Consider the following 26,854-nt stretch of genomic DNA (forward strand, 5'->3'; position numbering starts at 1 on the left):
CGCCACCAGGGAAGCCCTTAACTTTTTATTTTATATTGGAGTGTAGCCAATTAACAAGGACAGTGAATTCTTTCTGCAGAAATGCTAATCACTTTAACAACAACATTTGAGAAACAGCAAGCAGAGATAATTAGAGCAGTCAGCGATGCAAAAAGTCAGCGAGAGAATTTCCTCCTTTAACCCTATACCCAGAATTGGAGAAAATTCACATTGAAGTATTGTTTCCAAAGTGCCATTGCCACCATTCCAGCAACCCAGGGGAAAGGAGAGCAAAAACTGTAGCTGGTGCCTGTGGGTTTCCAGTCTGTAACACGGAGTTTCTTTTGCCACGCCTTAGACTCAGCTTCACCAGTGTGGAGAGCAATGCCTGTATTGTGTTGTTAAGCTTCCTACTCCCACAATCATAATAAAAAGAACCACGCCAAAGTGTCAGGACAAACAGTAGATAACTGAAAGCGCTCCCGTCAATCATTTGCAATCTGGTTGGCTTCCAAGTCTTGTCTAGGTCATATTATGACTCCTTTATTAGTGTTTAAGGTCACCAGGAGACAGGCAAGTGCATCCTATATCAGGAAGTGTAGTGAGCCGCGGGAGTGAGATATTTGGCTTTAGTAGGTACGGTGGCTATGACTCGGAAATCCAGGGAAATGAGTTAAGCTCGGTCAGACTCCAGGCGCCGTGCTGCCTCACAGCAGATAGAATGAAGTAGAATAATAGAAGCTTTCCTGCCATTCTCCACATTAAGCTGAATTCCGGTCAGCCCTTCCAGTTGAGTTTCTGGAGGCTGTTTTCTATTCAGCCCCCATGCTGCAGGCTGTAATTCACGGGAAGGGGCTCCAGGGAAAGGCCGGTCCCACATTCAGGCTGATTGGTGCCAGGGGAGCCCTCCTGCAGGAAGACAGATTAAGGGGCAAGTATACCCATTTGGTGGGTGAGTGCAAAATTTAGTGCCTACATTAGGCTCCCAGAGAAATGACTGCCTGGCTGACTTAGACCTGGCAACCACACATAAACTTGAATACTTCCATTTCCACATGCTCCCTTACACAGTGACTAAACCGTATCTGCTTAACTCTAATGGAGAAGGAAAGAAAGGCAGTAATGGCCATCTCTTCCACCCACTGGGGAGCCTGTGTCCTGGTAAGATAAGCGCTCAGCTTGTCTGGTATGAGCTAGGCTCATTCTTTTCACAATACGATTCCTATTTAAGGTCCTAAAAATTCAGATGACCTCACTGCAAGATGAATCGGTAGCTTGAAAAGTTTTCCTTTATGGTATGATAGTAAAATGCTGTCGTTAAGGGAAATGGAAAAGCTAGCAAATCAGTTCGAAAAGAAGCTTTCTACTTCTATAAACTGATAAACGTAAATATCACAAAAGTGAAGTTGCCAGTGATGGGTTACTACCTTCTCACTTCTAAGAATTCCATATTCACATTAAGACCTAAAAGCACCACTGAAATATTCAACACGCAGAAGGTTGAGATGTAATGAGGCACTGTGATATTTGCAGTACTAGAGTTTATATAAATGTTCATACATTTGGTTTTGATGTTGCAAAAGACGAATGATTTCAAGCTGAGGAAACTGTTTTTAAAAGGAAGCAAGAAGTATTTGTGACTAATGCTCGTGCAGCCCTTTACTCTTGTCTGCTTTGCCTCCACGTGCATTTTTTTTTTTGTAAGTTAGCATTGACTTGTTATTTCTGTTCAGACTCTTAAGTTTTCAGAAACTTAAACATAGAGTCCTTTCTTAAAAAAAAAAAAAGGAAGAAAGAAGAATTTTTTTGGTTAGTTGACCTCTTTTTAAGAGGTGCTTCATCACCCTCCTCTTCCTCTCTGTGATGTTTCTCTGCAGCTCTCTGTAGGGTGGGGTTCTATGCTGGCTGGCAGAATGCTTATTTGTTAGCTGAATAGGGTTCATCAACAGACATTGATCAATATAGGTTTTCTTTATTTCCTGTGAATTCCAAAATGCCATCCAGAGCGTCTTTGTCAGGTAGGAAAACGAATAGAGCTACAGTTCACAAATAAAACAAGAGGGCCGTCAGCAAGATTTATTGATAGAAGCCTTAGGAATGAAAGTGGGTTCTCAAAAGTCATCTGTGACAATCTGGCAACCTCTGAAACTCTTTGCCTGTTCACAGTTGACATCACTTGTTGGTTCACAAGGACAGAGCATCAGTGGGGAAAGGACTCTCTGAGCTGTTAGCTTTCAATGGACAGGGAATGAACGTGTAGCTCTTGCAAGGATAAGCTTGCTTGCCTTCTGAACGCCTCAGGGCCTCACAGGGTATCTGACACAAAGGAGGTGCTCAGCAAAGTTTTGAGTGACTGGTGAATGGAGATGCTGACTAAAGCCATGACCATACCTCACTGATATTTAAAAGAAAGAACAAATGCAGAAATAAAATGGACAGTTTACCATTTGCAGATACAGCGATGGTCAAGATTATGTGCTCCTAAAGACCACTTCCAGTGCTAAAACTGCGCAATGTTTTTAGTCTAATGATAGACTAAATTTTCTTCTCATCATGAGAGATATTTAAGCTTTCTGTGGTCTTCTCTGAAGGACTCTGAGAAGGGCCAAGGCTTGAGAAGGTGGTATTAAGTTTCCTATTGGTAGGATGTGGAAGGGCACGAGTAGTGGAGCACGTCATTTTCCTGATACAACAGGGCTTATTGAGTCAAGAGCTTGTTTTTAAGTCATCATAAAGAGACTGCACGCATGATGAGAAAGCTTGTCTTGGGGCCTGTTTATGTCTGCATGTGCCACAGGCGTGGGAGAGGTTGTGGCATCGTGTGTGAGTGCTAGATGAAAGGGGTTTCAGAGCTCTGCTCCCGGCGTCTAGAGACATCCACCGTGGACACAGACCTCAAGCCCGGGGACAGCGCAGAGTGTGTGGTCTTGCCTCCTGAGCAGTAGGGCCCCGCTGAGCACGCACAGCCCCCAGCAACCTGCCACCCCAGGCCTTCCACTTTATCACACTCCAAAATCGTGACTATGGAGGGCTGAAAGCTCTGACATTTGGCCACGTACTCATTTCTGGTCATTTAAAATTATGTCAGATAAATAAAATACAACTTCTTGATTATGGTCAGTGCTTGGGAGGGGCAGATGGGCAGGCAGGGGGGAATTTTTATAATGACCTAAAAACCCATAAGGCATTCTGGACATCAAACATCAGTTACAAAGTACCACTCTGATGAGCTAAGAGTAAGTAAATCAGAACCAGATGGATTAAATTCCCCTTGAAATACATCCAGGATTAAAAATTAAGAGAAGTAGTGCTAGACACAGTGCATTGTTTCAAATGCTTGCCAGAGCATTTGAAGCAAACAAAATTCACTAGAGATATTTGACAGTTAAGTGACTGTTCGCCCACCTCTAGATTCTAAGTCTTATTTTGGCTGCATAAACAGTTGGAGAGGATTTTGTGTGTATGAAATATAAAAATGTTTACTGGAATACCAAGAGTGGGCAAAAGAGGAAAAATTCTTTCAACATGTATTTTATTTACTTGCTTAGGTATAAATAAGTTAACATGAAATTCCATAGAAGATGTTCATCAAGTTACAGTGCGTAGAAATGAACAGTTGCACATGTGTGCATACAGACTGGCCCAGGCACTTAATTAAAGACACTTGATCATGTTTGACAGGTCTGAATAGGTACTTAAAATGCGCACACACACAGAAAGGCATCCATATATCCATGTGATGCGTCCTGACCCTGACGTGTTGATCAGCCCTTCAGAGAGTTGCTTTTCTTAGTGATTACGCACTGACACATGACCCTCCACACGGGCTGCCTGTCCCGCTTGTGACAGCAGGCAGGGCTGAACTGAAGGAGCTTCTCAAGCCTGCTCCTGGCATCTCAGTGCCCTCTGGCTTCCATGCACAGGCTGCCAGATAAACAAACAAGGGGTTCCAATTTTATGCCTAGTAACCTCGGTGGTGTTCCTGCAGCAGGGTTTGCTCTGTTTATTTACTCACAAGGCTCCCTTGGGAATGTTTGAGGCAAAGGTTTTGGATTCCCAGACAGTCTGTAAAGAGATAGTGATTCTTGCCTTATTAGCCCTATGCATAAAAAAGCAGTCTATACATGGGTATGACACCAAAAGCACAGGCAACAAAAGAAAAAAATAAATTGGACTACATCAAAATTAAAAACTCTTTGGATCAAAGGACGCAATCAAGAGAGTGAAAAGGCAATCCACAGAGTGGGAGAAAGTGTTTGCAAAACACATATCTGATAAGAAGTGAATATCAAAAATATATAAAGAACTCCTACAACTCAATAACAAAAGAAACCCAAACAATCTGATTTAAAAATGGACAAAGGACTTGAGCAGACATATCTTCGAAGAAGGTACACAAATGTCCAAAGAGCACATGCAAAGATGCTCAACATCATTAATTATTAGGGAAATGAAAATCAAAACCACAGTGAGATACCATCTCACACCCATTAGGATGGCTGCTATCAACAAAACTGGAAAATAAAAACAAGCGTTAGTGACGGTGTGGAGAAATTGGAACCCTTGTGAACTCTTGGTGGGAATGTAAAATGGTAATGCTGTGGAAAATACTATGGCAGTTTCTCAAAAAATTAAAAATAGAATGATTATATGACCAGCAATTCTATTTCTGGTTATATACCCAAAAGAACTGAAAGCCAGGTCTCAAAGAGATATTTTTATGCCTATGTTCATAGCAACATTATTCACAATAGCCAAAAGTGGAAGTAACCCAAATATTCATTGATAAATGAATGGATAAACAAAATGTGGTATATGCACACAATGGAATATTATTCAGTCTTAAAAAGGAAGGGAATTCTGACCCATGATACAACATGGATGAACATGTTGAGGACATTATGCTAAGTGAAATAAACCAGTCACAAAAGGACAGACATTGTATGATTATTTACGTGAGGCCCTTAGAGTAGTCTTGTTCACAGAGACAGAAAGTAGAATGGTGACTGGCAGTGGGTGGAGAAGAAAATGAGAAGTTGTTTTGTGAGTGTTGAGTTTCAGTTTTGCAAGATAAAAAGAATTCTGGAGATGGATTGCACAACAATGTGAATATATTTAACACTACTGAACTGTGAACTTAAAATGGCTAAGAAGGTGAATTTTATGTTATGTGTATTCTACTACAATTTTTAAAAAATCAGTTTATTTGAGAGAGAGATTTTTAACAGAGCTTCCTGGCACTCCTCATGAAGAGGCTCCAGCAACACCATGGAATGTCTTAACTGAAAACGGATGATTCTTAAAGAATATTAATGTTTCAACATCAAGAAATAATGTTGAAAGTAAAATTAAATTGCTGTTTTCTGTGTGTTTCTGACATGCATATATGGCAAGAAGCAAATCCAGTTCAGAAATAAGGAATTACAGAGTTCAAATGTTAGCTGTTGAGGAAAGGGAATTGGTAGTATACATTTATTACCTTAAACCTTCATGGTCCTATCAGTAAGTATTGCCTTCAGGCTATAGATATGACTGCTCTAGGAAGTAAAGTCACTTGGCCAAAGTCACACAGGTGATGAGTTGTGGAAATAGGATTTGGACCCAGGGCCTCTATTACTACAATGCATTGTTACCAAGGATAGAGGTAGGCCTGGTTAGAGCTCAGTACAGTAATGGAGGCTGACACTTATGAACAAATTAGTAATGTAACTGACAGATGAGCAACTGTGACTTGTAGTTGGGGAGAAAAAATATATAAGCACTAGAGTCAATTTATCAAGAGTCATCCACGAGGTGCTATGAGGCATGGTCAGTGCATTCTGTAGGTCAACCTACTGCAAAGCCAGGGCTGCAGCTGTGGTCCTCTGGGACCTCTCTCTAGCTGCTCCTTTCAAGTCTGGCCTACTTTGGCTGAGATTCCCCTGGGACTTGGTCAGAGTCTGATAACCAGAAATAGTGATCAGGATGTAGGCTCTGGAGCCAAATTGCCTGGGTTCAGATCCTGTCTCTGACTGTAGCTGTGTGACTCAGGGCAAATTACTTAACTTCCCTGTGCATTCTTCCTCATCTGTAAAATGGGGATTATAAAAGCATCTTCCTTATAAATGATTTGAGGATTAAATGAGTCAATGCATATAAAGTACTGAAATAGTTCCTAACACATAGCAAATCCTTCATAAGTGTTAAATATTATTTTATACCAATTGTTAGAGCCATATCACACATCAGGCATTGTACCTAGGAAATACTTCATTCTTTGAGGTTTCCAATAATTCATATGTATCTACCTACACCAACAGAACAAATTCATTTATTATATAAATTATGCAACTTACAATGCATATAAAATTCTACACCTTAAGGGAACAAAACAAAACAAAAAACAGTATATGAACAAGTTTCAAACATGCCTACACATAAAAACATATTCTTAAACTTTCAACAAAATTGTAATGTTTCAGTAGTCTTCCTCAGCATTTAAAAATTTCTGCTTGACTTTTATATCGACCTGTCTCTCAAAAGCTGGAGCAGGTTGCATGGAGCTTCAAAGGTTGTGGCTTATTCCAGGTATACCTGGGGGGTGAGCTTTAGGTTCTATTTAATCTAGGCCAGGTGATTTTGCACATCTTTTCCCTGAGAGATGTGATAAATGAGAAAGATCTCCTTACATATTCACTGGTGGCAGTGAGGATGGCAACCCTCCTCCCTTTCCATCCTCGCTCCCACACTTCTTCCCGTGGGGAGAAGGCAGTAAAGTCACCCAAGTGAACTTTGGGTTCTAATCAACCAACTAATCAAGCACTTTGGGGGATGGTGGTATATTGTGTGTGTGGTTAGGTTACGTTTACAGACAGTTGTCTACCAAGAGAAAGGTAAGAATTCTGGGACTAGAGATGTGATTACGATTTTTCATTGCTCTCTGAGTTCTATATTATTATTATTTATTTAAAAACATCATCATTTTTAAGCCCTTACCATGTCCCAGGTGCTATGCTAGGGATTTTTAAATAATATGGTATGTAACACAGTAACACTGTAAGAGAGATTTGATTACTCCCATTTACAGTTGAGAAGACCAAAGCCTACAGAGCTTAAATGACACAGCTGGTAAGTTTTGGAATCATTGGGCCAATGATCTGACTCTAAGAATGAACTCTCAACCTATATGCTCTACTGTTTCTCAGATATATTCTCCAATCATTGACAGGACTTAAAATGGGTTCAGAAAGCAGATAATCAGTTATCTAAGTCTCTATAACCAAAATTGTGATTATCCTAAGGAAGTAAAACGTTTTCAAAGAAGATAAAATGACATCTTGTACATTTCAAGTTCAAGCAGAGGAACCACAGTATTGGAAGCGGCCTTCGAAGTCCCTGAAATTACTTTCCATTGCAAGAAAATCAGAAGACTGTTTGTCAAGCCTTTGTGTGAATACCCCCCAGCAGAGTGGAACTCACTACCATGTGTGGAAGCTGACATTCCTATCAGACAGCTGGGACTGTTGGAAAGCTCTTGTTCCTTCTTGACATAAATCTACTTTCTAGTGCCTTCCTTCCACTTTTTCTGGCTCTGCTAGAACTACACAGAATAATCTAACCTCTGCTCCTCAGGATAATCTCAATTTATCCTGTATACTTTGGTGTCCCTGTATGACTCAAACACGAATTCTTCCTGGCATAGTTGGAGGCAGTGTAGTGTAGAGGAGGAGAGCATAGATTTTACAGTCAGAAGGTCTGTTCAAATTCTGGCTCAATCATTCATTACTTCTGAGATCCTAAGGAAGTTACCTAACTTTTCTGAGCATCAGTTTCCATATCTTCATAAAGATTTTACAGGACGGTTCTGAGGGTTAGGATGAGATGATCAATATAAAATGCTAGCATGTGGTAGGCACTCAATAAAGATTAGCAATTATTATAACTTAATCTTTTCTCTGGTAAAATGTACAAGTGTTTTGCTACCCTAGGTAGGTTAATCTCAGACTGTTGGTTAAACTAAAGCCTTTTCTAGTCCATAGTACATGGGCAAGTGACCTTTTGTGTGTTTAAGTAGTACAACAAGAGCAAGTTTTTCAGCCAGATGTCGGTAGTTATATTTGTTATTGTTGGTGTGGTTATTTTGTGTGTGTGTATGTGTAGTTTCTCCGGATACATCTAACTAATTTATTTTGGCTACCCAAGCTATACACATCGATATTGGTCAAGTGTCCAAACAAACTGGGATCCTAGGGTCTTATGTAGGTATTTGAGTTAGATTGTTTAAGATCAAGTTTTTAAACTCCCTGATAATCTGAAATCTCTCTTTCGAGAATTTCAGGGAATACCTGCCCTTTGCATAATCCCAAGTGGTTAGGAAGAGTTGAGTTGGTAGTGATGTCATAAGGCCAGTTTTACAGGACAAAGTTTTCTTCAGATAGATGTCTTCCCTTCCTTGTAGCTCAGTGCATGTTTCCTAGTTCACGTTACAGTAATGAATGCAGTTGGAATGGAAACAGCTAATTGCCCTTCCAAACTGTGTTCTTTTCTTTTTCCATAGTAGTAGAGCTGTACTGGTAGGTGACTGCCCCGTCAGGGCTGCATTCCCAGAGCCCCTTGCAACAAAGGTTGGTCATGTATCTTGGCTCTTACCAATGGCATGTGAGCAGAAATGAAGTGGACAATTTCTGTCTCACTTGCTTAAGTGGAATTTGCTGGCCTTGACCTTCTGCTCTTTCCCCCTTCCTCCAGGCATTGTGACCTTGGACACCTCATTTGGAAGATGGCAGAGTTGCCATCAGCCTGAGTTCCTGAATGGCCACAATGATCAGAACTGCCTGCTGGCTGAAATGCTGACCTTGGAGAGGAATACATTTCTTTGTTCTTTGAGCCACATGAGTGTTAGGTCTCTTCTTAAAGCTACTTATTCACTTGCTTTATCTAATGCAGCTCTGAAATTCTGTTTAATTTGTATGATCAAACGGTTATTTTTTTCATCTTTATTTGATAAGAATCAAGTATCTATTTTATTAGAGCCAATGTTCCAAAGAGAAGAGCCGACAAAAAAAATTTACTCTACGGGTCCTTTGCTCTAGGAATAACCATCAGAACTTTCAGTGAGTTCCCTCCTTGGGCAATGCCATCCCAGACCTATTTCCACTTTGGTTAAGATTGGGCTCGTGTGCTAAAGAGGCAGAACAGCTAGGTATTTTCGTGCTCCATCCTACTTGTAGCCCCACAAAAACTACCCACCCCATAGAGTTTTTTGCTTGAGCTTTCAGACACTTCCTATAAGAAATTCTGTGTTTCATCCAACCATGAAGACTTTTTGCTCCTACTACTTCAGGCATAAGCATGGACTATTTTGGTACGGAAACTATTAGTTTTGGGGTAAAGCCCCGATTTCTCTGATCTGTGTTCTGGATCTGGCAGCTTCTGTAGGCTTTCCCAAAGAGCCACGACTGTAAGCCATGGCACTTCATCATTATCTCCACCCTGCTCTGTTCACAGGAAATCCTGTGTGAGTCTGGCAGGGCGACAGAGGGAATGAAGAAATCACATTCATCAGAACAAGCTGGTCAATTTCTTCAAGTAAGGAGTTTGTCTAACATCCAGTGGTTTCCTCCAGAAAAGATAGTGTACTTTCTTAACTTACTGATAAGATTAGTGCATAGAATCACTGTCTGCAGATCCTAGGCTGCTCTTCAGCTGTATTCTTCCTAACTTTTGAGCTTTTCTAGACATGCACAAAGTGCAAATCTCAATGTTCCCAATCTTTCAAATACTAAGACAGCATATAATATTATTGTAATATCTTGTAATCATTTTTAAATGCTAGAAATCTATTAAACTCAATGTATTTTAAACTAACTTCTGATCTCCACGATCTGACTTCTGCTACCTGGTGTCTTCCCCATCTCTGGTGATGGTAATTCTACCTTTACAGTTGCTTAGGTCAAAAAATTCTGTCATCCTTGACTCTTCTTTCACTCCCATCTCACAAACAGTCCATCAGGAAATCCTGCCAGCTCTACTTTCAGGATTTTTCCAGAATCTGATTCCTTTGCACCACCTCCGCTCCTACCACTCTGGTGGAGCTGCCAACATCTCTTGCTTGGATTAACTGGCCTCCTAACTCCTCTCCCTCGCCCTCCTACCAACCCTCCAACACACACACACACACACACACACACACACACACACACACACACACACATACACTGTCTATTCTCAACAGGGCAGTCAGAGAAGTTCTTTTAAAGTGGAAGCCAGGTCATTCAACTCCTCTATTCAAAAACTTTCAGATGACTCTTCACTTTGCTCTGAATAAAATCCCAAGTCCATACAAGGACCTGTAAGGCCTTGTTACCTTTCTGACCTCACTGTCTACTACCTTCCCCCTCTTACTCAGATCCTGTCCCAGGGGCTTCCTTGTTGCTCCTGGATCACAATAGGCAGGCTTTTGTTATAGGGTGTTTGTTCCTTAATCCTTTCTCCTTGATGTCTGTTTGGATAACTCCCTTACTTTCTTTAAGACTTGGCTCAGATGTCTCCTCTTCAATAAGATCCACCATGACAACCTTATTTTTATTGCCGCTTCCCCATCCACTTTTCCTATTCAACTGTTTGATAGCACTTATTGCCTTCTAGCATATGAGGTCATTTACTTACTTACTTACTGTGTTTCTTGTCCCTCCCACTCACCACTAGAATATAAGCTCCATGAAGGCAGGAATCATTGATGTACCTTAAGCACCTAGAACAATGTGTGGCACAGAGTAGGCACTTTATATATGTTTGCTGGAAGAATGAATGAAACCTACCCATGATGAGATTGATTCTTTGATGCATATGAAACAAACTGGGGTGCTCAACTTCTCCAGAGACTGAGGCTGCAGAAGTTACTTTCCTAACACGAGCGATGTGGCAGCAGGAAAGCCCTGGACCCTGAGGAGAAGACTTTCCTGAAAGTGAACCAAAAAGCATAGAAAGGGATCTTGAGATGACAGGCCTGGTAAAAGCTTCCTGTGTTACATTTCAGGAGGATTGACTTGGGGGTTGAGACACTCTGTTTTTGGAGTTAGGACTCGTCCTTGTTTTGAATTAGAATCTGAGTGACTGAGAAAAGTGGTGTGGATCGAGTTCCCTGCCTCTGGCACAAATATTTCCTGGTCTGGTTTCAGGTATCCTTTTCCTTAGGTGGGTTTGCCATTGAGGGATTAAAATGCCTTGTGATTCAGAGCCTGGGCTGTCACAGTGCTGCTGACGCACGTGCAGTATCTTGGATCTGTATTCCGTTCCTCATTCACACTCACCTTTGGACTGAAATGGTGAACTTGGTCAGTGGAACCAAATGCCTGAACCTGAGTGGCTGGGGTATTTTTGCTGTCTGTCCTCTTCTCTGATCCTGAGACTGCCCTGCCTCTGCCAGAATTAAAGTGTGGTGAGAAGGGCAGAGAACAGAGAAAAGCAGTGGCTGGAAGAAGGTGAATAAATGGAAAGAACAGATGCGTTGAAACCGGGAGGGGAGGAGACAGGCCGGGAGGCGGGGGAGCCCAGTGTTGCACATTTGCTGTGTGTGCCCCTTACTCCCTGGCATTTTCATGCATTATGCTCCCTGGTGACATGAGGAACATGCTATTTATTTTTTTCCACCAAATAGGGAAAAAGCTACTTCATCATTCATATTTGAAATCTTTGCCAATAGGGGAAGAAAATACTTTGCCAAAATGTGCAAGCACGGGTTGCTTTAAAAATGTAAAGATTAAAAGGCTCTCAAATGACCCTCCAACCGCTAACACATTTTCCAAGATATTCCACATTGGACTTGCAGCCTAACTGAGATGTGTTCTTTGATACGTCCAAATCGAACCCCTCCATACCACCTTCCTCAAGCTGGTTTTGGTCACCAGGAAATTTATGAACAGCCAATTAGCTTTGCTCAGTTGCCTCCTGAATATCTATACACTACAAGAGTAATAGTAAGTGTGAGGGAGCAATATATTGACAGAAGGTAAAAAAGCTTTTTTTCCAAAAAAGGAAGAATCTATATGAAAGAGACTTTCAGATCTTGGGAGTGCCCAGTAGAGTTCCCAGCAGCCTGTTGAAAGGCTCTGTGTTGTCTAAACAGCCTCCTGTAGGGTAATTGCCATGGCAGCCCATATAAAAGGAATAGTGGAAAGGTGCAAAAGTCATTAGCAGGGAGAAATAGGAAGCAATCAGCAACAATTTAAACAAATTATTACCATGAAATTACACTCTCAGCTTGAGATAAGTGTCCTGGATCTGTTAAAGCTATATACACCTCACTGCTTTAAATGAGATGAGGAAAGTTTTCCTCTTTGGTAATTTATGAACTGTTAGACCATGATGGATTGTGATGCCTGAGTCGGGGGGGGCGGGGGGCGGTGGTGAGAGGAATGCCCACTTCTTCCCAGGCTTCCTTTAAAGACATATTACCTGCCCTGGGGGGCTTGAGCAGAGAGGCTTTTCCAATAGTCTCTTGGACAAGATGCTACCTTTTGGGATGAAATGGAAACCTGCTGGGATCGACTGTATTTTATTCAGAAGTCGTTTTGAGGAGAAAAGTCCAAGACTGTTTCCTGTACCGCCATGGGATTGGGAACGTGGGCGTTGGCTGCCGGAACTCTCCTGGCATCTGAGCCCTCCCTCCCGCGGCCACTCAGCCATCGTCTGCAGGAAAAGGCTGCTTTCCCCTTTCCAACCTGGCCTTAGGTTAGGTCCCATCATCCTCTCCGGCATCTCCCTTGGAATCGGCATTTCAAAATGTCCTCAGTTCCCGATGACTCAGACTCCAGTTGCTGTTTGCTTCTCCACCTACCAACCTGGAAAGCTCCGGATCCGGGTCCGCCAACTGCTGGCTGATATCAGGTGTGTCTCCCGTCCCTGCTGCCCCATCAACAGCAGCTCAGACCATTGCGCTGGGAAGGAGGTTAGCCTCACTCTCTGCAGCACAGTTGTCTGTTTTTGAACCTCTCTCTGCGCTTGGACCCAATGGGCTACCTACCCCCTGGTGTGCTCCTCACAGAATCAAGCTGGTACCCTGGGCCCTGAGATGCTTGAAGTACAAAGATGGGTTTTCTTTCTGTTTCTACCCCCAGTGCCCAGCACCACAGTTATATTTGTTTCCTGGATGCATCGTTCCAGTTCTTGACAGCCAGCTCAGAGGTAGTGCTAATTCTGTTACAGTTTCCCTTTTTGCCTTCTTGTTTTAGTCACAAGGAAATTTGTAAGAAAATAAGCTTTGATTTTTTTTTTTTTTTAGACTTTAAGTTGAAACTTAGACGCTCACTTTTGCTGAGAAGTGGGAAGGGATGTGTAGTATACACAGTGCATAATGAATTCAGACATATGGAAGAGGAAGACTTTTTAAAGATACCATGAAAAAAGTTAATCTTGACGTCATTGTAATAGAGACTCTTCTTGTCTATACTCACAAAAATCTTAGAATTTTAAGATATTAACATTGAAAGGGAATGTAGAAATTATCATGTATAATTTCAAAACGAAAGACGATAGTACCATCTATACATACTTGTCATCTAGTCCCTTAAACCACCTGGAAACAAGGAACTTTCAGCCTTGCAGAGAAACCCATTCCAGTTAAAACCGCCTCAACATTGTTGGATAATTCATTCTCATATTTAAACACCTCCAAGTAATATCATTCTACTGTTTTGTTTTGCCTTCTGGAAATATGTAAAAAATTAATAGTGCAATCTTAGAGTTGAAAGAGACAGACAAAATTCTGTTACATATTACGATTCTTCACATCTTTTATACCAAATGATACCTCTCTGCTTCTTTCAGTTCTTCAGTTATGTGACATGGTTTCAGACGGTTTTACATTTTGTTTTCATGGATTCAATTTCTATTAAAATTTGGTCCCCAGGAGTGATAATAGTTTCAGTCACAGTTCAATTGCTAAGGAAGATTCATTAGATTAAAATAACATTGCTTATGAATCTGTGTTTTATTGCAGGCAGAAAGATATAGTATAAGAACAACATTAAAATAAAGATACCCATCACAGCCAAAGGTTGCAAGGGGGCTGGAAAGTCTGGGCCAGGCTCTAATTATCCCCCCTCTGTAAGGGCCATTCTAGATATGCATAGTTTGAGAACCATTAATCTATTCCAATGCCTTCATTCTAAAGAGAAATAATATTTGAAGATCACAGTTATTAGAGATTTCCATAGCACCAGTCTGAATGCTGAGCTCATTTTACTGTGTTTGTACCCCTTAGGGTACAAGAAAGCAGAAATATCAGGTTATCAAATGGCCAAATCTGTATAACTTATTTCTTTTCATCCTATTGAATTCAAATTCACTTGCATTTTTGAGTTCCCACTACATGCAAACACTAACGGTCACATCCATAATGATAAACCCAGGTGTTAAGACTAGCGTAATAAAAAAATACAAAAACGTAGAGTTTTTAAGGTGGGTATATTAGTCAGGGTCAGGGTCTCTAGACAAAAAGGGTCTCTAGAACCAGATATATATGTACACATACATATATATGCATATCATATACTTCTCTCTCACACATATATTATATATATATATATACTTTATATATATATATGAGAAGATTGAGAGATTGATGAATCGACTCCCGCAGTTGTAGGCCTGTCAAGTTCAAAATCTGCTGGGCAGCCTGGCAGGCTGGCAACCCAGGAAAGAGCTGATTTTGCAGCTCAAGTCTGAGGGCCGCCTGAAGGCAGAATTCCCTCTTCCTTGGAGGCTAGTCTTTTTCTCTTAAGGCCTTTGACTGATTGCATGAAGCCCCCCACATTATGGAGGGCAATTTGCTTTACTCAAAGTCTACTGAGTTAAATGTTAATCTCATCTGAAAAAACCTCCACGGGGACCTCTAGATTGGTGTTTGACTGGTGTTGGCCTAGCCGGGTTTACTTAAAGGGTGAATATTTTACTTACTTCTTACAGGCCAGGTTAACTACTCATTCTTGTTTCTCTGTCTCTCTTTTATTTCAAAGTTGTGTTTGTTTTTATTTTCAGTGTTATCAAATAGTTGTTTTGACTACTCTTGACTATTATAGCATTTCTAATTATTAGAGAACATTAAAATTTTAGTAACAGCAGCATTACAGCATTTAGTAATGCTTTGATATTCATGGCAACTATGTGAAAAACAATATTTTTCTGGGTAATGACTAAAAAAGGTAAGCTAGGTGCTTTTTATCACATTGTGTATGTGTGTGTGTGTGTGTGTGTGTGTGTATCACATATAAATATGTATGTGCTTACTTCCCCCCCCCTCCAGTTTTATTGAGAAATAACTGACATGCATCACTGTATAGCTTTAAGGCATACAGCATGATGGTTTATTTACATATGTTGTGAAATTATTACAATAGGTTCAGCTATCCATCTTCTCATCTACATACAGTAAAAAGAAAAGACGGGGAAAAACTGGCGGTGGTGGGGGGAATCTCCTTGTGATGAGAACGCTTAGGATTTACCCTCTTAACAACTTTCCTATATGGCAGTATTAGCTTTAGTCATCTCAATCATATTTTTGAGATCTCCCACATCCTAGTCTCTAGGGGAGTCCCTGGGAAACAGATGGAAATGAGAAATTGACTTAACTTTAAGGAGTCTGGCATGGTAAAAGTACTACAAAAGAAATAGCGTCCCAGAATCTGAGGGCACAGGACAAAGGGTGACATGCGCTAATGGTCTCAGGTTGGCTGACTGCTGGAGAGGTCAAGGGCACCTTTATAGAGGACACGATGCTAAGCTGGGTGTTGGAGGATGAATGTCATTTCATCAGGAATAGGATGGGACAGGCTTCTAGGCAAAGGAACCAGTGTAAATAATGTCAAGCAGGTATGAGGTGCCCCTGTGATGCGGGAAGGCCAGCAAGACCAGAATGGCTGGGAGGGTATATGTCGGTGAAAGGGAAGGAAGTGAGACTGAAAAGGTAGATGAGCCAGTAGTGTCTGATTGATGATCATTTCAATACTATTTGAATTTGTTTTTTGCACATTTATTTCCTTGTTCCTTGATTTTTACAAAAGTAGTGCATGCTAATTGTAAAAATCCACATCTCTTTTAAGCTTAAGTCTTTTGTAATGTAAAGGTAGCCAAAGACCTAAAGGTTAAAATTCAGTGTTGTATTTCCTAAGGTCAGTGCAATGCCTGATTTCAGCTGGTTTAACACAGAAGTATGCACATCTTGTACCTGCCATAGAAATCCTTACAACACCTCCTCTAACTGAAATAGCAGAGACAACAGATGAAAGCTAAGCAGATTTTGGTAGAAAGGGATTGCCATGTATTTGGATCTTCAGAGCTAAGTGTGTACAATTAAGTTCTTATCAGAGAGCCATATTGCATGGCCTTAAATAGCCAATAAAATCAGTTCAGCAGCAGCTTATAACCAATTAAGTACAAAATAAATGTTCTCTAGGACTGCAATAACAATTCTAAAGCAATTGGAAACAGCCATATTTGAAATTATTTTAATACATAGTCTTGAACTATTTTTAACATTTAAACCATTTTTCTGCAAAAAAACAAAACAAAACATTTTTCTGTATTGGAAGAGTCCCTAAGAATTCATCCTGCTATTATTTGGTAACATCCACATTAATGGAGTAAGAATCTATCAAAAAAACACAGAGAAATATATTCTACAACTTTTATAAATGACTTTAATAATCTCCACAGAAATACAGGCTTTTGTTTCACTTCACCCAGCTATGCTATGCTCTAGCTTAAATCCCTTACCTCTTTTTATCAGCTCTTAAGAGAGACTGAGTGTATTGATCTGCATCCTCTGTAACAAGAATACCGTGTCTGTCTGTTACTACTACCTTTCCTGTCTCCATGCTAAAGAACACCAATTCATACTGGCCAATTGCTTAAGAATGATGTTCACTTCCCGTCGTCTCCCTCTGAGAGTGACACATGCACTAGTATGCTTTTCACAATTGAAGAAACTGAGCCACTGCAGCAAGTCAACCAACACAAGCCAATCCAGCAAATCTCTTTGAAGAATAAAAGTTTATGTCTTTACTCTCTAAGCTATGGACCCCCCACGTTAGCAGCTCCTGAGAATCACAGCTGTGGCATAATCAACAGGTACACCTGCTGACTGCTTTCTCTATGAAGTAAGTTATAGAAGGAATTTGTAGAAGTTGTAGAAGGTACAGTGGTAGAAGCAGACTACCAAATTCTGTTAGTGGTAATGTGTTTTAAAACTGTCACAGGGCCTAATTGCTATAGAATTTGTTCCCAGGATATTATTTGTGGAAAAGCTTCTATTTGTGGGGTCATGCTTCAGTGTTCTCAAAGGACACTCTTGAACTATTATGCAGTGTATTCATTTTTTAACGCGGAAGGATCTTAATTATGAAGATTTCAAAAGTCCCATTATGTTAGATATTTTCTTAGACTCTAGGCGACAGAGACAGAAAATACATTGAATTGAAAAAAAATTTCAAAGGAGTAACCCATATCCTGTAGCATATTTAAATAATTCAAGAAAAAGTCTTGATGCCATCTTCCTCTCCCCCTATACCAATGCCCCATGATACTCATTCTCATTAGCTTTTCAGGATTATGATAGAAGGCTACTTTTTTTTTTTTTAATTCTTTATTTTTTATTTATTTATTTTTGGCTGTGTTGGGTCTTCGTTTCTGTGCGAGGGCTTTCTCCAGTTGTGGCAAGCGGGGCCCACTCTTCATCGCGGTGCGCGGGCCTCTCACTATCATGGCCTCTCTTGTTGCAGAGCACAGGCTCCAGATGCGCAGGCTCAGTAGTTGTGGCTCACGGGCCCAGTTGCTCCACGGCACGTGGGATCTTCCCAGACCAGGGCTCGAACCCGTGTCCCCTGCATTGGCAGGCAGATTCTCAACCAATGCGCCACCAGGGAAGCCCAGAAGGCTACTTTTTGAAAAGGAAAATTACTTGAGATGTGTACCCAGAGCTTCTAATAGAGATTTTGATTGTACCAACATAGGAATTGAGAGTGAGGCGAGGGCAAGGGCATGTGTCCTGTGTGAGAAGAGGAGGTAGGAGGTCCTGAGCATGGTTCTTAGCCTCAAAGTACCAGGCGTCTCTCAAATGTGCTCTGACCTTGGTGCGTGTCATATGCAGTGTGCCTTGCAGAGGGAACAAACAGCGAAGACACGCTAGAGAATCCACCTCTATCCATTGGAGCCCTTTTCTGTGTAAGGTATTTCTCCTTAGTTAAATAGAACTTGAATCGAAGGATCAGAATCCGAAGACTTCGTGGTCTAATTCTGGTTCTTCTAACCACAGATCGTGTGTTGCCCAGCTCATTTCAGTAGGCAGTGATTCTGATTCCTTTTCTTACATATGACTCCAAAATGGGATCGTGTGATCTACTGCCTTGCGTGGATGTAGCAGCCAAGGTCAGAGCCGTTAGAGACTAAGGGGTTTGACTAGAAATGCAGCACAATCCCTACGCTCTTGTTTCTGTGATAACCCAGAGAAACAAGATGGCAGATTGGGCATTCCTTTCCATTGTTGGGGGTTGGGGAGGGGAATGAGCTGGAGGGTGGAGTGAGGGCAAGGAACAGGAGAGGAAGGAGACCTGGGGAGGAGGAGAAGGGACTGGGAAGTGAGCCCAAGGCTGGTATCTGGGGAAAGGAGAACCAATACCTCTTTTGTTGTCAGGAAAGCCCTGGACACAAAGGGTGAGTTTGAGTTTCACTTTAGGTCAGTTCAGGGCATTGTGAAAAGGCAGTTTTCAGACAGCGAGCTTAACTGACTGACTCTGAGGTAATTAAATCACTACATTAGGCTGCTGACCATGAAAGCAGAAAAATACAAGCACACAAAAGAAGAAAACAAAAACCTTACATTTGTATCTCATTATATAATTAAAATGTTTACTGTTCCATGTAATAATTATGTGGCTTATATTTGATCATGATGACATTTCTCTAATTGGGTAAAAGTTTTACCCATTTTTCTTGTGGGACAAAATTTGGTTTTATTTAGTCATTTTTCATTCAGGCATGTAAGGCTTCCGTGCCATCTGACTTTGTTTTATTCTGGCTGGGGTTCTGGCAACTTCCGTGGTAATTTTCAGTTTTATTTCCTCTCTTCAGGGATGACTGTAATTGTGGACAGCCAGTTACCTGAAGAAAGGATTCTTTCTTGGTCCTCCATTTGCTTACTTAGTGTAAACTTTGTTTTTCAGACTCCAGAACACAAAGTAGGCGTCAAACCACAGCAGTTATTCTGCAGTGCTGAGAAGGTCCCTCACAGAGGACCTGTTGGCCTCTGCAGTTCCATTGTGACTGGCTCATTTTTCCTTTTCCATCATCATTATTGTGCTTCCTGTAGCTTTAGATCTTGATTATTCAGGGACTGACTGCAAATTATCCAGACATTTTCTTTTCCTTCTCACCTCTTATCTCCTCTCAATTTTTTATCTATCTATTTGTGTTTTGCCCTTTCACAGATGAACTCCAACAGTCATCAGAATCAGGAACATGGAAAGAAAAATGATACAAAGAAAAGCAGTCACATGTTGTGTTTGTTCACTGCTCTGGTTAATGGTGGTAGGAGAGAGTATGCTGAAATTTAGATTTTACTTTTAGCTGTAGAATTCAACAGTCTATTGTCTGTTACTTCAAATAAATACATGTTGTTGGGAGCAGGAGGTTTATAATGGTGTACTGAGAATTCTTCATAATCTAATTCAGGACAAAGATTGTTTCCTTTATATAAGGCGGTTGCCGCTACTGATAATCTGTAGTGGGGCCTCCAGAAAGGAAAATGAACCAGCTTGAGCTGGGAATGAAATTTGCTAGTCATATAACATACTGTTTCTCTTGGGGGAAGGTCCTCTATCACTCCGTAATGGCAGAAGAGTATGTCCGATCGGAGGAAGCTCAGACCACGGAGGTGTGCCAGCCAGCCTGCTCCGCCGCATCCCGGGAGCTTGGGTGGGGTCCCGTGGAGGGAGGGAAGAAGGGAGACAGGTCCAACGTGGAGCTGGCAGAGCTGGAGAAATGCTTAGGGTTTCTGGCCTAGTATACACCTTTCGTTCACCTTGGTCCTACTGAAGCCTACCCACTTCAGAGAGGACTCTTGGTATCTTTCAAGGTGACAATAAAAAAATGATTGTCTGCTAATGAGAAAAGATTAGAGTAGTAGTTCTCAACCTGGGACAGTTTTGTGCCCCCCGTGGGGCATTTGGCAATATCCAGGGACACTTTTCATTGTTACAACTAAGATCACTACTGGCACTAAGTGGTTAGACGCCAGGGGTGATGCTAAATATTCTACCATACGTAGGGCCGACCTGCACAACGAAGCTTTGTACAGCCCCAAATATCAATAACGCTGAGTTTAGGAACTTCTGGGAAGAGGCATCTATTTAGAGTCCTTAATCCCCTCCCAAGTAATAGATACACTTGTTGAAAAATGCTTTCCTGAAGATACTCATCATCCATTTCTCAGTGTGCTCAAGAGAAGAGAACAACTATATATATATTTAGGCAGGCCAGAAAAGTAGGACCCTGGAGGAACCTCATGAATGACATGGTGACAACATCTTCACATGAAGCCAGTTTATGTAGTGATCACATTCACCAATATGCACCCAGGAGAGTCCGACAGAGAAAATAAACATTTGGTGTGATTTGTTTTAATTCAGTTGGCATGGCATGTGGTGGGTAAAGCAGTGTGATAGGTTCAGCCAAGGTTACAGAGTGCTGGGCATACAGTAGTTATGAAGACAGAAGGTACCATTGATGCCAAGGACCCTTTACTCTACGGGAGAGAAAAAGACAGCTGCATAAGGAAAAATAACAAAGGAGGTGAGGGTCCATGGGCACACGTAGGAGGGGCGTGTGTTCCACACTTTAGGGGCTAGGTGGGCATCATGAAGAAAAGGAAAGCTGGATAAATGGACAAATTGTAATTAGCTGCTCTTGGTGGGTTGTAGCAGATATTCACTGAGGTCAGTAATAATCCCGTTTGGCATGGTCTATGGAGAGCTAGAACACACAAATCTCCTTTACCTTATCTCTGGAGATATTGATAGGTATTTTTCCTTCTTGTCACATTGTTTGGAAACGTGCTCTGTAGTGATTCATTTTAAGTGAGCTAAGATGCTAATTGTAGCATCTCTTTTTATTGTAGCTTTCATACTCATTTCATGCATTTGCTTTCTGCCTTCTCATTTTTAGCCTTTAAAGAATTTCAGTAATAATAAACTGTAATGTCTTCAGCATAAGGTTTTGCTGAATAAAATGTTCTGGCCCTCCACAGTCTGTTGAAGAAATACATAAAGAAATTTATTTATGTATAATACAAAAGGAAGCAAAAGTAGGAGATGCCTTCAGCTTGAAACAAAAGTAAGTTCATCCAGAGAAGTTCATATGTGATTCTTAATACAGAGAGATGATTTTTTTTAGTGTGGAAATAAAGTATTTTTTAACATTTAAAATCTGACTTTTGACCCATATCTCTTGAATGCTAAAGTAAAAAAACTTTTTGAAATCATTTAGTTGAAGCTCCTGATTTTATATGTGATAAAAATGGGGACCAGAGTGGCAAAATGACTTGCACAAGATCATCACTTAATACCAGAGCCAACTAAGAATCCAGTGTCACAGTCAATGCCCCTTTCAAATGTGCCACATTATTAAAAGACTGGAATCTTCTAGTAACAGACACAAAATGAAGTACTAATTTGGGGAGATTATCCTGGGAAGTTTAATTCATGAGTGAAAATTTAAAAATGAAAAGTCAGCCTATATGTACACTAGGCAAAAATATGAGACCCTGTGGATGTGTTGTTGTTCTGAGCAGATATGTATATAGATATATAGAGATACATACATACCTGAGGGAGGTCAGTATTTTTTCCCCTAAGGCAAACTTGTATGTAACAAATGTTTATGAAAAAAGTCAATCTGCTAAACTCATTAATGATTCCTAAGGATTCATCTTAAAGCTCTTTCTCCCCCTAATTCACTGCATACTTTATTTAGTCATCCAGTGTCTTCACAGAAAACTCTTCATTTGTCGTAGCCTCAGGAGAGACACCAAAGCACCAGGCTCTCTATATTTGTTTCCTTGGTTGCCATAACAAATGACTACAAACTGGGCAGCTTAAGACAACAGCAATTTATTCTCACAGTTGTGGAGACTGGAAGTCTGAAAGTCAAGGTGTCGGCAGGGCTGTGCTCCCTCCAAAGGCTCATGGGTAGCTTCTCTTCCTTTTGTCTCTCAGCTTCTGGTGAGTGTTAGCACCACTGCAATCTCTGCCTCTGCTTTTACATCACCTTCTCCAATATGTCCTCTCCTCTTCTGTTTCTTATAAAGATGGCTGACATTGCATTGAGGACCCACCCTACATCCAGGATGATCTCAAGATCTTTATTTACATCTACAAAGACCTTTTTCCCAAAAGGTCACATTCATAGGTTTGGGAGATCAGAGTGTGGACATATCTTTTGGGGAGGACACCATCCCACCCACTATAGTTACCTTTCCACAAACAGAACAGTCAACTGTGCAAACTTGCTGTTCCACAGTTAGGCTGACCAACTGTCCTGTTTTTCCCTGCATGAGATTTCCTGGCAGTGGAGTTTTCAGTGCTAAACCAGAGGAAGGAGCATCTCAGGTAAACTGACAGTTGGTTACCCTATAACGGAACAAAGGGCCTGCGTGACCAACATCCCCATCCTGGAGGCATGATATCAATGGAGGAGAAAGCAAAAACCTCTGAGAAAAGGTGCATTGGCCCTACGGTGCCCCTTCTCCTTCTGACCTCTGCTTTGACAGCTGTGATGAATGACTCAGAGACTTCTGCTGGAAGGAGAGACCCTAGACAGTAGTTCTGTCTGTCAGAGCCACTCTCCAGACTTAATTTCTGCTCATCTCATTACCTGTGGCAACTCTGCATTCTCCTCAGATCTTGGGGTCTCTAAAAGCAGCTATGGCAGAGGCAGCTGGCTGGTTACCCTTTAGCCACCTGGCCAGTGATACCTCAGAAAAGTGTTTCTTGTGGACCCAGCAATGATTTGCAGTGTGCTAAAATGCCCTTCCTTTTTCTCCCACCCACTCCCTCATTAACCATCCCTTCAGCCTCCTCAGAGGGGAGTCAAGAGGAGCAGTGAGGAAAGCTGGGGCTTTGATCTCCTAAAAGGCAGTGTCTCTTTGTCCACTTGGGCCAGAGGTCACTGGGTGAGGAGCAGCAGAGATGACCTCAGCCCCAGGGCCCTCATGTCTCCCTCTTTGAAGAGTTCATCTCAGCCAAGGACAAGGAAAGAGGTCTGGCGTTTGCTGGCTGTGGAGTTGTCTGGGAGCCTCAGCCTTCCACCTTGTTCTAATGACTTCTGTTTTGAGAGAACAAGATAATCCCGCCTTCAAACCAACTTTATGAGCTTCTGGCACTACTCATAGCCTCTTCCGACCTGAAGCTTCATGGAGATAGGGCTATATCTGGTTGCATTTTAAACCCTATTTTATTCTCCATGCTGAAAAAGATAAGATTCTTTTGTGGGAAAAGAGCTGCTTTGCATCAATTTAGAGGCAGTAAATTAAAAAACAAAAGTAACCTGAATGAAATAATGGGATCAGGACATGATCTTGAGGATGAAATTATCACACTTTCTGCTTTTGTCATAGTTAGACTGCATCTTTTTTTTGTGGTTGTTTTTTGGTTTTTGGTTTTTTGGATTGGATCTTTCATTTACACAAATTTTATACCTTTTCATGATTAGAAATGTTAATCACCTAATTCAGTACTTTACAAAAAATCTTTTGATCATTGCCACATGTAATTGTGATGGTTTAAAAAATCTATATGCAATAATTTTTTGTTGAAAGCAACATTTAAAAAAATTAGATATTCCTAAGAACCAGTTTCCATTCATTCATTCATGCGTTTGTTGCATCTTGATTGACGTATAGTACAGCTTCGTATACTGTTCTTAGTGGTTGCTTTCTGTATTACAATATGCATATGCAATTTATCACGATCCACTGGTATCAACTTATTTTTCACTTGAAGTTTCACTACTTCAGATGAAGTATGGAAAGCTTCCTTTCATTTAGGTCCCTTACCTATATAATTGTCTTTAGTTCCTTTACATACATTGACCACCACATCAGATGGTTTTATGATTTTTTTCTTCAAACATGAAATATGATATTAGAAACTCTTGAGAAGGGTAGTCTATTATATTTACCCATTTTGCCTTTTATCTAAATTTACCCATTTCCATGTTCTATTTTTCCTTTCGAAATTCCAAGTCTTCTTCTGTTATCATTTTCTTTCTGTATAGAGAACTGCCTTTAGCCATTTTTTAAGGGTAGGTTTGCAAGCAATTTTCTTAGTTTTTCTTCATCTAAAAAATGTTTTTATTTTCCCTTTGTTATTGAAGAATTTTTTCACTGGACATAGACTCTGCCCTTGACAGGTTTTTTTTTTCCCCCCCAGTACTTGAAAAACATTGTTCCACACTCATTGTCCTCTGTGGTTTGAAATGATGAATCCCCTGTAATGTGTCATTTGTTTCCGGATGCTTTCAAGACTTCTTCTTTGTCTTCAGTTTTCAGAAGTTTAATTATGATATGTCTCAGTGTGGATTTCTTTGGGTTTATTCTATTTGGGGTTCACTCTCTTGAATGTGTAAGTCTTTCTCCAAATTTGGGAAGTTTTCAGTCATTATTTCTTTGAATACTTTTTCTGCTGCATTCTCTCCTCTGCCTCTGGGACTCTGATGATATAGCTATTAGCTCTTTTTTTTTTTTTTTAACATCTTTATTGGAGTATAATTGCTTTACGCTATTAGCTCTTTTTCCATTGTTCTGCAAGTCCCTAAGACCCTGTTCAATTGTTTTCCCCATTCCAGTTTTCTCTCTGTTTTTTAGAATGGATCAATTATATTGATCTGTCCTCAAATTCACTGATTTTATCCTCTGTCATCTCTGCTGTGCTATGGAACTTATCCAATGAGGATTTTTATTTCTGTCATTTCTGTTTTTTCCATTCCTTGTAATTTCTATTTATTTGCTGAGATTTTCTATATTTTTCAAGTTTCAAGACAATTAATAATTGTTTGTTGAAGCATTTTTATGATGGCTCCTTTAAAATCCTTGTCAGACAATTCCAATATTTGATTCATCTCAGTATTGCCATCTATCGATTATCTTTTCTCATTCAAGTTGTGCTTTTCCTGGTTCTGGTATGACTGGTGAGTTGTTGTTGTTGTTTTTTGTCCTTGGCATCATGGAATTTTGTGTATTATATTATGAAGCTCTGGATTCTATTTAAGAAGGTAGTCTCAGTTGAGATGTAGAGTTTGAGGTCTGGGTGAGTATGTATGTTAAGCTTTATGCTGGACTTCACTGACATCATTCCAGCAAAAGGAAGCACTTATTCATACTGTCTTGTTGCAGATAGGTGGGGTGGCACTTCAGTTTTCCCTTGTCCCACTGACACTTCCCAGAGGAAAGTGAGGCATGACCTTATTGTTTCTGAGTCTAGGTGTAAACTCATCTCCCCTGAGCCCTGTTGAGAAGAGGATGCAAGGGTTTGGGGGGGGAGAAAGTCTGCTTGGAATTCTGCTTCCTCCTCTCCCCATACCCCTGCATCCTCTTCTCTGGTGCTTCCTGACAACTCTTACCACCTCACTGCTGCTGGTTGGGAGTGGAGGCTCAGCTCTTCACTAAACCCCACTGATGGAGGGAGAAATGAGGAATCAGAGTGCAGACCAGCCTTGCTTTGCCCTTTTTCTTTTTTTTTTTTTTTTTTACTAGATTACCAGTTTATTATAAAAGGATACTCAGGAAGAGCCAGATAGAAGAGATACATAGAACAAGGAATGGGGAAAGGGTGCTGAGCTTCCATGCTCTCTCTGATTGAGTAAGCCCCCCCCCCAAGATCTCCAAGTTTTCACCAACCCCGAACCTCTCTGTACCCTATCCACTTGGCTTTGCCCTTTTTCATTCTGACTCATTGACGCCAGGTGAGGAATGGAAGATTAGGTTACTACTCAGCCTGCCCAACACTTCCTGGCAAGGAAATCCGGTGTCCCGTTCGTTCATTTATTTAAGTAGAATTTGTTGAACATCTATGACGTTTCTCAGACATTAAAGAAGATGCATAAGATAAGTAAGGAATCAAGACAAAGTTGGATCTCTTCCTTTGTGGACCTTGCAGTCTAATGAGTGAGATAATAATTAAAGAAATAAATTTCTAAATATTTAAATCAGGTGAAGTGCCAAGAGGACTTACAAAGGGAATGGTAGAGAAGTCTTCACAGAGAAAATGATATTTTAATTAAATATTGAGTAAGTAGAAGTTAGTTTGATGAAGGATGTTCCAGGGAGAAGGAAAGAATAGTTGGTGCAAAGATCATGAATTAGGAAGGGGTTGGCACCAGTGCAACACTGTCAAATAGAACTATGATACAAGCAACATACTGTATATAATTTTTTTTTTTAATCATCTTTTTTTTTTTTTAATTTTATTTATTTATTTATTTATTTATTTATTTATTTATTTTTGGCTGTGCTGGGTCTTCGGTTCGTGCGAGGGCTTTCTCTAGTTGCGGCAAGTGGGGGCCACTCTTCATCGCGGTGCGGGGACCGCTCTTCATCGCGGTGCGCGGGCCTTTCACTATCGCGGCCCCTCCCGTTGCGGGGCACAGGCTCCAGACGCGCAGGCTCAGCAGCTGTGGCTCACGGGCCCAGCTGCTCCGTGGCATGTGGGATCTTCCCAGACCAGGGCTCGAACCCGTGTCTCCTGCATTAGCAGGCAGATTCTCAACCACTGCGCCACCAGGGAAGCCCTGTATATAATTTTAAAATTTCTAGTAGCCACAATAAAAAAGTAAAAGGGAACAAATGAAG

Source organism: Balaenoptera acutorostrata, chromosome 14, assembly GCF_949987535.1.
Source record: "Balaenoptera acutorostrata chromosome 14, mBalAcu1.1, whole genome shotgun sequence".
NCBI lineage: Eukaryota > Metazoa > Chordata > Mammalia > Artiodactyla > Balaenopteridae > Balaenoptera > Balaenoptera acutorostrata.